Source organism: Octopus bimaculoides, chromosome 1 (genome assembly GCF_046866305.1).
Source record: "Octopus bimaculoides isolate indiv1 chromosome 1, ASM4686630v1, whole genome shotgun sequence".
NCBI classification, from domain to species: Eukaryota; Metazoa; Mollusca; class Cephalopoda; order Octopoda; family Octopodidae; genus Octopus; species Octopus bimaculoides.
In genome coordinates, this window is record NC_142928.1 from 56227188 (window position 1) to 56242187 (window position 15000).

The window sequence follows — 15000 nt, forward strand, 5'->3', positions numbered from 1 at the left end:
AGTACTCTTTTATTTTTAAAATTAAAATTATGTGTGTGTATAGAATAGAAAGAGGTTGCTCTTTTACAGGGATGTATTTTATCCAAGCGTACACCGATTTAGCTCCATATTGATTAATATACTTGGAATTCATTAATTTGTGTTAGTATTAATGTTAACACTTTTGAAGTTCCAGCAGTTGTTACAGAAGTTTTCATCTATTCGATATAGAACAGTATTTTAATGATATAATGTAAAGAAAATGGAGAGTTTAAACACAGAAAAAAAATCAATTTATTTATGTAATAGTCAATTTCATATCACCTACGTACGTTTCAATTGCTTACCTTCATTCATATTTTGCAATTAAAATTGTATTATGCATTTAAAAGGTAAAAATCTCATCAGGGCAAAATTTGACAAAACTTCATCCCCATCCTAATGGGTGGAGAGTTGCAGTTCTCTATCCATTATGATAGGGATGAATTTTTGTCAATTTTTGCCCTGAGACTTTTACCTTTTAAATGCATAATGCAATCTTAATTGTAAAATATAATTGAAGGTAAGAAATTGAAGCATATGTAAGCAATATGAAATTGGCTATGACACACATAAATTGGAGTTTTTTCCGTGTTCAAACTCTCCATTTTCCTTATATTATATATATGTTAGTATTAAAAAGTGGTAGAGAAAAGTACTTGAAACCATTGTAGAGCATAATAATTTATTTTGGTTGATCCAATTTTCTCTTATTCTGAAGTTTACTTGATGTCTGACCAGTTCATTAGACAGAATAAACTTGATGAGAAAGAATGACTATTTCATGTAACAGTAAATGGTTGGGAGCATATGAATGGATGGCTAGTAGATAGGAACATGTGATTAGTTGACAATTTTAAATTCAATTACTTTTGCCAAATCTATTTTTTTTTGTTCATCAAATTCTTTTATTTCAAAATGAAATCATTTTCTGTTCCAACATTTGCTGTCTATATCCATTTTTGTAATCAAATATATTAAAGCTTATGTGTAACTGGTAATGACAACACAATCTTAGAAAAGCGTTTTTAGTGATATTTTTCAACCTAAATAAGAAAATCCATGAGGGTGTAAGTAAACTAAAAGTTATATTTTACACATCCTTCTATTAAAATCAGTCCATTCAAATACTGCCAAATTGGTTGGCAGTGTGTTTCAAAATATTCTGCTTGCTCTACCAATTTTCTGCTGAAAAAAAAATCTCATTAATATAATTATTCTAACTGTGTTTATATTATTTGCATCCTGTTTCTTGTACTGTCTTTCACTCACTGCTTCTCAACATTTTTCTACTAAGGATCCGTGTTCATCTTTTTTCTTTTTTTGAGAGAGAACTGTTTGCCATATAACAATGGGTTATGGGAATCTGTTTGTCTTATTATTAACTTAGAAATGTATGAATTGAAATTTCCTAAATATTTTGAACTATGTTACTACTTGCTTTTCAAATACACCATTTTGAAAGTTTTATATCAAATTATTATTTATGCAAAAGTAAATAGATGAGCAGATGTTGTCATTTCCTGTTAATTAGTTCACTAGAGTATTATGGTAGTGAATTACTATTATTAGTATAATTAAGTCATCATTAGCTTCAGTAAGATCGGGAAGGAATTTTATTAACCTTGCTTACCATATCTGCATGGTACATATGTCTGTTTTCCATTTTATTTGTTGTACATGGATTTCAGAAAAGCATGTTCTAGAGAAGGATAGAATTCATCAGAAGTATTTCTCTTATACCTTTTATGGGTTGTGCTATTGAGGAAGTATAATTGTAGAATGTGTGGTTCTCACATCAGATTTTATGGGTGAAAGAAATAGTAAAGTAGACTAGTAGAAGACTTGGATTTCAAGCAAATTGTCATGTAAATCGTCTAGTTGTCTATGGACTCTGAGCAAATCATTATGTTATCTATTGACATTAATAGAGTAAGTGAAAGAAACCTAGCTGATTATTAGTGAGATTCTTCAGTATCATGCAGAAATACTGATATTTGCAAAACAAAAGTTTGGCCAAGTGTCAATAACTATAGTTCATTTGTGGAAAGTCTGGAATTGTTTTGATCTTTGTTGGTAATTATTACAATTTACTCTAAATATAAAATGTCTTGATTGCTGTTCACCTTTATATAGGTATGCTCAACAAAGGTAGGATACTCTAAGATAGTCAACAATAATTTTGCCTCTAATTATAGTAATGGATGAAACAAAACAATATTTTGGGATTACAGTATATTAGGGATGGATTGCTTTGATTTGTGATTGTAATTTAGTTTTTTGCTCAACATACTTCCAACAGAATGGAAATGATGACTAAAAGAGTTCAGTGATACATTTTATATTTAGTTTGCTTATTACTTTAAACAGACTTAGTTGCTTCACTAATGCAGTGAAGTAATAAATATGGTGAGATAAAGTTACTGGCACGAACACAGCAAGTAAGGAAGAAGAAATTAGAAAATAATTTTTTGAAAAAACTGACTTAATCCAATGGAAATATTTTATAAATGGACATTTAGCTTTTTTTTTTTTAAACTAGAAAATTGGGAAGTTTTATTTGTTTCTTAAGGTGGTGTATAAATATTTGTCATAGGAAAATGTTTTTCAAATTTTCAGATATTTTAATGAGAGCCCCAAAATATTAATTTTTGTGGGAATATATTAGCAGAATAATGAAGAAGTAAAATAAAGAAAGCTGTTTAAATTACAATAAATCATATTTTGTAATTTATTTGGTTGCAACTTAAAATAGGTGAGCTTCTTCTGTGTAGTCTCTTGATCTACTAGGAATAGCAGCTAAATTTCCTTCAGTGTAGTCATATATGTGTGTTTACCAAACTAGTATACATACACACAAAGACAGGCTGGTCAATGCTTGAATGCCTCGATTGTATTCTGCTCAATCAGTGTTGACCTGGGACTAAACAACAACAACAACCTGTTTCATCTTGGATAAGTGGTGGGGGAATGAATGAAATTAGTGAAGTTAATATTGATCAATTGAAGTTAAATATGTACATCAAATGGTGTTGTCTTCTAGACAACTAAATTTGTTTTCTTTAGTATTTAAGGTCAGTATTGAAGATATAAAAAAAAATTCTTTGTAGTTATAAGAAGTTGAATGTAAATAAATGGATTTTTTAAAAAATGTATTTACTTCTAGTTTAAGTAAATATCCTTTACAAATATTTAAATATATGCAATTAGATGTTTTCATTGAAGAAGAGGAACTAATTTTATTTGGAAGGATTATTTGTAAATGAGTCTATGTTCACATGATTTTGAAATAGAAGCCATAATGATAATACTTTGTTTATATTATTTGTAATGAATATGTGGAATGTTGTTTATTGATTTTGTAGCCAAGATTTTTGTTTATTTGTTCATTGACAGCTTGTGAGATGAGGCTGGTGGAATGGTCGCCAAATCATTTCATCTAACCTAAGAGTAGAATAACTTACCGCGAGGAGTAAATCCACAATTAGAGATAAAAAAAATACATACAAAGAAAAATTATTAAGCAAGGAAAATGGACAATAATCATCAAAGTATATCTAAATTTATTTGCCACGTCAAGTCATGAAGGGGAGTTAAGTTTATCTTTTCAGAAACACAGTTGGAAAATAAATCACTTCATTGTATAGAACGCTGCTCTATTATGGGTAACTTTCTGGGAAATTCTGGTACTTATATACATATATCTTGGAGCTGAAGAAAATAGCATTATCTTGGTCATGAACTGATGAAATATTTGGTGTCCAATACCTAATCTAACTTATCGTCTGACTCATTCATATTTTTTAATAATTCAGTTATACTTTGTGAAATAAGTGTAAAATTCAATAAAATTTAAATGAAAAAAAGCAATTCTCCTTTCATAACATTTAGGCATGATACTACTTGTGGTTCATCTGAACTAGATGACATTCTACAGCAAGCTAATATTTTCAAATAAGGATTGATAAATTGATAAACACTTGAGTGACTTGAGCAGAGCCATAAAACACAGTTACAAGACACTAATCTCTATCTCAAGTTAAAGTGTGATATCATATCTGCTTGCTCATTTAACGTTCACAATGGTAAATCGCTACCTAATTACTTGAGTTGTGAGCAATAGCAGCCAAATCTCCCTCAAATCACACCCTGCCATCTTGAAAATGGAAGATCACATTGGATAATATAGTTCTGGATGAACTCTTTCTTAAAAATGATGGGCCCAAAATTGGATACCTTTTTGTCATAGATCTGCTCAGTCATGATTGGCCTGGGGCTATAAACAACAATCTTTACAAAAACTTAGTTTCTGGTTGTGATTTCATTAACTTCATATGTATTTGATCATCCAACTACCTCATTGACCTTATTTCTTGTTAATTATAATCAAGAGATCTACTATAAATAGAAAAACAAAACAATGTAGTTAGTACAGAAATAGAAATGTTAGGATATTGGTGATTGAATTTATGTTGTGTACAAGAAATAAAGTAGAAATGTACATTAATCAGAGAAAGAACATGAACAAAACTTCATTTAGGTCCACTAATACTTAGTTTTGTAGGATTACTCTTGATCACCAATTTCTATAAATGATAGGCTGTTGATTGAAAATACAAAAGCCTCTCTAATTTCTAAATACATTCTATAAAACGTTATTTACAAATAGTACCATTTCTATGATGCACATAGGAAAACTATGCTAAGGCTGGATGATAAGGCAAGTTTATGGAATGTGAATAAATTTTTCATTCATACTTAATTAGGATCTCACGTCTGTCCAGTTGGCTGGTTTTTAAAAAATTTATGTTTCTCTTTTACTGCTTACAATATAGTACAGCTATGAATAAATTACAAATCCTAGTAAGGATTGTGCCTTCAACGAAAATTAGTAGCTTTAGGCAGAAAATAATGAAGATATGGAGAGCTACAGGTAGGGAAAAACTGATGGAACTTGAAATGTGTAAATGCCAAAGTTTTACACAGTAAGAAACTAAGATAGGACCACATATTTATTACTAGCCTTAAGGCAACGATGAAAGCCTTTATATGCTTGCTCAACCTGCTCAGAATAATTGCAAAACTCTCTCATAACATAATTTGTTGTCTTAAGAAAAGAGAGAGAATATATTATTTGGAAATATTTTTACAAAATTATCGAAAAAAAAAAAGGAAACCTGTTTAAATTACAACAAACTGATTTTAAAGTTTTCCTTTATTTTAAGGTTGTTGTTGCATCTGTAATGAGTATGCCTCTAGATAGTAGTTGGACCTGCAAGGAGTAGCAACTATCCATTAAATGTAATTTTGAACATTTGATATCGAATTATTGTTTATGTCAAGGCAAGCAGATGGTGCCTTTCCTATTATTGGTTGACTAGTATACTACAGTAGTAAATTACTATTATTAGTGTTATTAAGTTATCAGCTTTCGTATTAGCTATGTTGGATAATATAGTCCTAGATATACTATGTCTAAAAAAAAAAAATAATTAGATGATCTGTGAAATCAAGGTTAACTTGAGACTAAATAAGCTATAAGGAACCATAACCCTAGTAATACAGCCTATAAATATTAGTAGAATAGTGTGGTATAAACAATTAGAAAAGATAAGTGACAGGAACAGGATTATAAGAATGTGGCTGTAAGGAATTTTACCAAGAAGCTGTGTTTTTTTGTATCCATTAGTTTATATTGGTGCTTTGTTGTCCAAGGTGTAATGAGATGAGGCAGGTATCCAGTGATTGAAGTGGTGGGAGTTGTTTATAATATTACCTATATGTAACTGGAAGTTTCATTTGAGCTTATCCTTTGTTGTATTATTCTTGTTATATCAATTCAATGTTGTCTTGGCTTAATGTTGTATCTTGAACTCTTTAATTTTGAACAACCTTAACATTGACTTTTCATGATTAAAGTTGTCTTTTAATAGGTGATTAGAACTAATAACTTTAAGGCTAAGGAATGAGAATTGCACTGTATATGTTCCCCTCTTTGGAACATATATGGAAATGGATATAATGCTGCAAGAATATCTTTTATTGGATACTGATTTTGATCAAAGGAAAAAGTTCTATTATTTTTATCAGAAATTTAAATATTATGAGCATTTTTCTGAATGCAATCTTCATAGAATTATTATTCCATAAGAATGAAATAATGAAAGGTGTTTTGGAAGTTGGCTTGTTTTCAGCACTGTAAAGAACGTATTTTGTTGCTTGCTACACTCTTTGTTGACTAATGTTTTGGGTGGTTGTCAATTTCAATATGATTCAATGGAGTGAGATTCTACACTAAAGTGAAAATATCTTTTTGTTGATTCCTTACACAAATGACAAAGTTTGGAACATTTATGGTTAGTGTTCTTTATCTAATATCAAAGGATCTTTACTTTTGAATTGAAGTTGTCATCATCATCATCATTTAATGTCTGTTATCCATGCTGGCATGTGTTGGAAGGTTTGACAGGGTCCAATGAGCCAGTAGTGAAATTGTGATGTTTTTCATATCTTTATTTGAAGTTTATCTTATATCAAATTTTACCGGTTTCAGTCATAAGACATGGGACAACACTATCAATTATTCTGGCCCTAGTACTTAGCCAGCTAATCATTTTATCAAACTCATCAAAATGGCTGAGGTCAGCTATTGAATTACTTTCCTTGATTGAGTTACCTCCCTTTAGGGAGTTGAAAAAATTTACACTGGTTCACATGTATGCATGCATAATCAAGAAGATTGATGATAAAAAACTTCAAGCAATATTTTTGTTTTCTTAGGAATGGTGTTCTTTAGTGTATATTATCCAATGTATCTTTATTTTTTTCAAGAAAGTAATATATGTTTTGAGGGAGATTTGGCTGTAATTTTTAGCAGTTTGAGTAATCACATAGAGGTGCCTTTGTTGGCTTGTGTGTGTGTGTGTGTTGTATAGGTTACTTTTGAGTACCTGGCAGCTCCTCAAAAACTTGGATCCATGCGGTTGATGTTAAGTTTGTAAGTTGAAGTATGCAAGAAAACATGGAGCAGAGGGAGTTTCCAGAGGGTTGATGTTCTATGAAGTAAGGATTGGACATAGTAGCTATTGCAGAGTGTGAGTGATGAGATACTGTTAATGAAAAGAGGCAAAATAAATGTGTTGAGTTGGTCAAGTAGTTGAAAGTAGGAGAAACCATTGTGGTAGTGATAGAATAGAGAGTGGAGAAAGCAAGTATTTGAGCCATGGATCTTAGTGTGTTGATTAGTGAATCTTTGCCAAGAAAAAGTTGGTGCTTTAAAATAAAGATGAAAACTTCAGATGCGGAAGCTCTCCTCAGTAAAGAGCAAAAGATATGTTCAATCAACTGGTGGTGTTTGTAGAAGTTTAGAGATTAGGAAAGACAGCAGATGAATTTAGAGTAATGAGGAAGGGTGTTTATGAGACAATATATTTAGAAGTCTTTGTTATTGATATCCAGTTAAGAGAGGTGAATTGTAAGTGAGTCAATAGTATAATTGTGCAAACACCACTCGCTGAGCAAAGTTTGAGTTGTCAAAAGTATCTGTATCTTGGTGAGAGAGCATGTGTCAGCTGCATGTTAATTGGTGATGAGTGAGGTCCAGGTTGAACTAAAAGTATGGATGCTGATCATTGTCATCATCATCATTGTCGTTTGACATCTGCTTTCCATGCTGGCATGGGTTGGACATTTTGACTGAGGACTGGCAAACCAGGAGGCTGCACCAGGCTCCAATCTGATTTGGCAAGATTTCTACTGCTGGCTGCCCTTCCTAACACCAACCACTCCAAGAGTGTAGTGGGTGCTTTTTACGTGCCAATGGCATGAGAGCCAGTCAGGTGGCACTGGCATTGATCATGCTTGAATGGTGCTTTGTACGTGTCACCGACATGGTAGTAAGTCAGGTGACACTGGCATTGGCCACACTCGAATGGTGCTTTTTACGTGCCACTGGCATGGGTACCAGTCAGTTGGCACTGACATTGGCCACGGCTATGATTTCACTTGGTTCAACATTGATATCTAAGAAAATTACCCAGTAGATTTATCAGTTATTTCTTTCTTGTTTCATATTTCATAATAACCATGTAGCACATGCGTTGCTAGAGGGAAAAGATTAGACATGACTCAGGAGTTATTGCTAACTGTTATTCCAATCTCTGCAAAAGTAGTTCAACTGGATGTCAGTGGTTGTAGGTGAGCCCCTTAAAATCCTGACGTACTAATTGCAAGTGAAGAGAACAGGTAACAAGATTTTATGCCAGCTGATAAGGAACACTTACCAAAGTGTTACTTGTAGAACAGGCCCCTATAATATCTGGTACCTGGCTTCTACTAGAAGACCTTTTTCTCATGTACTCTCTCACAGACAACTGTTCTGTGCAAGAGTAAGTGTAGGAAGAAGTGTCTTGTTTGGATATCCTAAGAACTTGGTCTGAATGTTTGCAATAGAGTGGATTCTGCTAGTCTCCTAAGAATCAGCTGGGACTGGGTAACAAATTAGAATTAGGTTTATCATGCTAAAAGAGGGAGAAAAAAATCTGAGCCATAGGATTTTATTGTGGCATCAGCACTAGAATTGTTTTTTTTTTTTTTAATTCTCTGCGCTGAACTGGTCTTTAACCTCTGTTGGTTTTCATTCACTGCAGGTATGCAAGTCACATAACTCTTGAGGTACTCTACTTGTATTTGGAAAATAACACAGAGCGAGAGAGAGAGAGGTGGGAAATTAAAAACTGGAGAAAAGAGGAGTGAGTGGATTGAGCAAGTGGAGCAATGATAAAAGTATAAAAATAGAATAAATGGTAAGTGGGATGAGAGTTGGACAGCTGTACTGATATCTTCTCTTACAACTACCTATAAGAGAGGGTGTGAAACAGTGGGAGATAGAAAACTCTAACATAGGCAGACTGAATTAGGAATAGGGTGATACTTTGGGAATGTGGCTGAAGGCCTGTGAATGGTAGTGAATTTGTAGGTGGGGGTGTGTAGGATAGGAGAGGCTGAGATAGTTAATATAAACAAGATAATTGAATGCTGCATGTATTTTTGAGTAGTGTGTGTGTGTGTATACACACATTAAAGTGCATAGCCTTGTGGTTAGGATATTGTACTCATGATTGCAAGATTCTAGTTTCAATTCCTGGACTGGGTATTGCATTGTATTCTTGAACAAAATACTTCATTTCATGTTGCTTTGCAATCACTAACATCTGACCAGTAGCACAAACTGTACCTGTTCAGGCAATGTTTATTTATGATGAAGGGAGTGGGCTAATGTAGAACACAAACATTTGATCACTATGAAACAAATCATGTGTGCAGTTGTTCAGCAACGAATTGTGGAGCCCTCATCTGTTATGTATGACTGGTGAATCCACTATATATCATCATCATTATCATCATTGTTTAACATCCATTTTCCATGCTGATATAGGTTGGACGGTTTGAAAGGAGCCTCACCAGCTGAAGAGGCTGTTCAGGCTCCATGTCTGTTTTGGCATGTTTCTACAGCTGGCTGCCTGTCCTAACACCAACCACTTTACAGTGTCCTGGGTGCTTTTACACAGTACTGACATGGGTGGTTTTTTATGTGGCACCAGCACCTATGAGCCTGTAAGATTAGGAATTCTCAGCTAGAGAGGGTTGCGGGGGATGATCCTGTATGCAAGGACAACCACTCTTTAGCTTGACATGTCCTTTCAAGCACAGCAAACCACCAGGAGTATTGGTTCTCTGTCATCCCCTTTGTGAGTCCCAATGTCTGTAAATTCTTTCTCATCACTTCATCCCGTGTCTTCCTGGGTCTACTCCTCCTTCCATATGTTCCCTCTGCAATTAGAGATTGGCACCTCTTGATGCAACTGTCTCCATTATTTGTGTGTGTATGTATATATATATATATGTGTGTCTTATACATAATAAGACGGAAGATGAGTGTGTGTATAGGCCTTTTCCTTGATCCCCCTTAAAATCAATATTTTTCATCTGATTTCGTTCACACTAGGAACATACATTACTCATGTTTCAGAGATGGTCATAGACTCTTCAAATTTTTCACATACTGAGTAATACTGCCTCTAGGGGATGAAAACACCTTCTCATAGGTAAATAACAAATACTGACGATTGTTGCTTCAAGGGGCATTACTCTTTATGACATAGTTATGCTACTTTCACTTCGTCTTCTACTACAGTTTTTACAATGTCCATTCACTGCAAACTGCCGATATTTGCACATTAGCACTTACCTCAGGTAGCCATGCAATTTAAATCAACTTTTAATTATTTTTTAAATGCCTTCAGAAATTAAACCATATTATATATATTCTTTGCTTTTACTCATACAAAGTTGTGACATTTATGCAGTTTTTACAATGCCCATTCATTACAAACTGCTGATATTTGCATGTTAGCACATGGCTGTTCTTGCACCTACAAATGCAGCTATCACTACTCTTAACTACCTTCTCAAGAACATTGTTACAGTTTAGTTGACATTGTTACCAATCTCGATCAGGTTATACACTTTCCTACAGAATTTCTCAACTCCCAACATCCTCCAGGACTCCCTCCCCATGAACTCCACTTAAAAGTCGGTTGCCCAATCAAAATGCACCTACACTATGCAATGGAACTCACCTTGTGGTCAGACAAATGATGGACCACATTATTGAAGCCCAAATTATCACGGAACATGGCAAAAACAATACAGTTTTTATACTGAAAATTCCACTAACCTCAACAAACTGTCACTACTGTATGCAGAGACTTCAGTTCCCACTCAAACTCAGCTTCACCATGTCAATTAACAAAGCAAAAAGTTAATCACTAAAAGTTGTCAGATTGGACCTTTGAATGTCATGCTTTTCACATGGACAGCTATGTTAGTTATTCCAGAGTTGGCTGTCCAGACAACTTATTCATCTATGGTCCTGAAGGAAAAACCAAAAATGTTGTTTACAAAGCAGCCCTACAGTAGTTATTCTTCTACTGCAATCTTCACATCTATGCCAAACTGTAGCTGTTAGCAATCAGACTTCCTAAAAGCATTTCATTGATATTTTGCTTCATTTCAGTGATTGCTGTTAACAGGTACATTACCTTCAGTGACCCTTCTTATTTCACACACGCTGTTCACTCATAAGCATGCTCTGACATTTATTTTTGTACATGCCATTATTCTATTTGTGTGTTTGCTATAAATATTTGCTTTGGTTTATCATACATGACTTTCATTGAAAAAAACATCAATGCAATTGTGTCAGGCATTACGAGTAAAATTACATATTACAAAACGCTTCAGGTAAGATATAGGATCCCTAATGCTTACTGCAATTTCAACCTCATTTCTTGGACTTTCATTTATTACTAACTGTCAAATTCATGTTCAAAAAACTTTATTCACTACCTAGGTTGCTTATTACCATATAATAAACTGCTAATGAACCTGGTAATTATACACTTAACGTTTATCAACTTGAACCCACTTCTAACTGCAGACTAATTCAACTTAAACCATCCAAAGGAGTGTGCTATTATAATAAATTACTCTGTCCAAAGGACGGGTGCGTTTGCTAGTAATATGTATGTATGTATGTATGTGTGTGTGTGTGTGTGTGTGTATGTATTTATATAAGTATTCATATATGTATGTATGTATGTATTTATATATGTATGTATTTATATATGTATGTATATATATATATATGTATGTATATATGTATATATATATATATATATATATATATATATATACTAATATAAATATATGTTGGAGGGGAACAGGGTAAACAACCTCCATCAACTTGCTATAAAAGCAGGTAGTAATTTTACCTTGTCCTTATTCTTAGTGCAAGTTATGAAGAGTGCAGTTCGATTTTAAGTTATTTTTTCAAAGCTATAATGGAAGTGACAAAGGAACATATTTGGCATATTTTGCTTTATGAGTCCAATAAAGGTAATACTGCAACGGAAAGTGTGAGGAATATTAATGCAGTATATGGAGATTGACAATAAACGTAAACCAGTGTTAACAGTGATTCCAGAAATTCCGAGCTGGAAACTACTGTGTAGAATACGAACCTCTTCCTGGAAGATCTGTAGAGCTCAATGAGGAAGTCCTGCAAACCCTGGTGGAACAAAATCCCATTGTAACTGTTGAAGTAGCAGCAGAGAAACTTGTATGCTATTGGAAAAGTCAGAAAAATATAAATTCTGTAGACAAGGTTAGAACAGTACTGGAGGAGTATTTGCCACAACTGTGATTTTACTTGGCTTGATGGGTCTTCTTCTCAAGCACAACATAATGCCAAAGGTCTCGGTCATTGCCTCTGTGAGGCCCAACATTTGAAAGGTCCTCAACCACTTTGCCTCTATGAGGCTCACTGTTTGAAAGGTGCCTTTTACATGTCACCTGCATGGGTGCCGGTTATATGACACCAGTATCAACCACGACTGCAATTTCACTTGGTTTGATGGGTCTTCTCAAGCACAGCATATCGCCAAAGGTCTCAGTCACTAGTCACTACCTCTGTAATATAATATACACACATACACATTTACACACCACATATATCAGAGATACATCAATCAAGTTAATTATTAGCTGAGATTTTAACTTTAAATATTTTAATATTAATTGGTTTGTTTTAATATACAAAGTTTTTACATGCATGCATTTTATGTATGTATGTATGTATGTATGTATGTATGTATGTATGTATGTATATATATATATATATATATATATATATATATATATATATATATATAGGCAATGTTCTTTATGTTGCCTGTTGTGTTTCTGGTTTTTTTTTCGTTGTTCGAAAAAAATGTTCTTTTTCTATGTTTTTGTTTTTATGTTTTCATTTCTCATTGTGTCTACGTTTTTTTTTATGTCCTGTATCCATATATGCATGTATATATACATATATATGTGGGTATGTACATATGTGTATGTATATATGCATTTATTTATATATTATTTATGTTATTATATATATCTAGCACTTGTGCTGGTGGCACGTTAGAAAATCATTCGAGCGAGGTCGTTGCCAGTGCCGCTGGACTGGCTCCCGTGCAGGTGGCACGTAAAAAACACCTTTTTGAGCGTGGCCGTTGCCAGTACTGTGTGACTGGCCCTTGTGCCAGTGGCACGTAAAAGCACCCACTACACTCTCAGTGGTTGGCATTAGGAAGGGCATCCAGCTGTAGAAACTCTGCCAGATCAGATTGGAGCCTGGTGCAGCCTTCTGGCTTGCCAGTCCTCAGTCAAATCGTCCAACCCATGCTAGCATGGAAAGCGGACGTTAAACGATGATGATGATATACAAATAATTGTTTTGGAGACTCAAGTATCAATTCACCATAAATTCATTAAAGGTGTCATCATTAAGTGACTTTTCCTGAAGTTAAGAGCAGGAAGTGATTTTAAACAGTCATGTTTTTCAATACTTAAACATGAATTTTCAACTTAAAAATTTCTGGTAATATTTATGGAGCATTAGTTCATATGATTTACTTTTAAGTATGTTGTTGAATTTTTATTCAGTTCTTGATACATTTCTGAAATTTTACTTTAGCTTTTGTCACGTAGTTTAACAACTGAAATTTAATAACTATACTTCTTGACTTTTACTATAGGAAAGCATTGGCTCAAAATTACTTCCTTAATTGTAATGAAAAAACTAAAAACTGTAACAATGCTTGTTACAGTGCTATCAATTAGGACTTAGTGTGAAAGTTCATACATATTCTAAATTTAAATTGACAAGTGTGGGTGCAGAAGGTCGTTCTTATTAGTTCATATATTTCAAGTTTAAATTAATCTTCAGTGACATGTAAACAATGTTACTGTAACAACCACATAAACTACAAATGACAATTTCATGTAATATGTATGTCAGGAAAGGGCAGTGTTTTGACATTTATATAATCAATTTATAGAAATTTTTTTGGCAATATTTTGGGTGGGTTAAAAGAGCCGGCTTTGTTGTGATTTTGTTATTGACTGAGTTGTTACAGTTGTTTATTGTCCTGGAGCTAAATTGTAGAGTTTTCAGTAAGAGTATTTTAATGTTTGCTCTCTTAACACAGCACTTACTACATTTATTGTCATTGTAGGGTGTGGCAGGCTTCACTATTGTGACTGTAGCCTCCATTATTCAGTAGCAGCAACTTTTGCAGGTTTTCTTGTTCCAGCACATCATTTCATTGTGTTCTTTTCTATCAGTAACAGACTGAACAAATCCCTAATTCTGCACAACTGCCCACACTCCCTTACTATCTGCTTTCTATGAGTTTATATATTATGAATTTCTCAGACATATTCTAATTACTCTCCTATGTGGATTGGTTTGTCTGTGTGAGTGAGTCTATTAGGTCATTCATTCTACTCATAGTCATCTGTTACAGTTTATTCTTCATATTGTTGCTATATGACAGCATATATACCTGCTGATGTTGGAAGAAGAGCTTACTGAAGGAAGGGAACATGGAGAAGTAATAGACAGGTGACATTCTCTATTTGAGTAAGTGAAATTCTAAAAAGACAAAATTTCTATATGGACTCTGAAAGAGTGAGGGGGGGGGGGGTTAGCGAATGAGTCACTGGTGTTATTTATACATGCTCAACTAAAGGAAAAGATCAATATTAGTTTTCATTGGTGCAAGTGATCAGGGTGTCAATGAGAAAACTTAACAGTTGTAACAAGTCGTGTTATGTTTGTCTGTGAAAAATTACGCAAATATCTCTTCATATTTGGTTCACATGTAAATTTTCTTCCAACTAAAGCTACAAGCTATGATGACATGACATGTCAAGAGTTGGGTGCTTCAGAATACCCTACCTCTTCCCCTTACGTTGCTTCATGTTTATATTTTGATCTATTTCTCATTTAAAAAGTTGCTGAAAGTATCTATTTGTATCCTCATCATCAAAATAATATTCAAACAGTGTTATATTATAAATTCTAGCTATATT

At 33.6% G+C, this 15000-nt stretch overlaps 1 protein-coding gene across 3 annotated transcripts in view; it reads left to right on the plus strand.

Annotated features, from left to right (window-relative positions):
* The window catches only part of LOC106880995 (protein kinase C delta type), a 141765-nt gene that overhangs the window by 42640 nt on the left and 84125 nt on the right, over nucleotides 1-15000 (plus strand). The gene's annotated exons all lie outside the window — the stretch shown is intronic.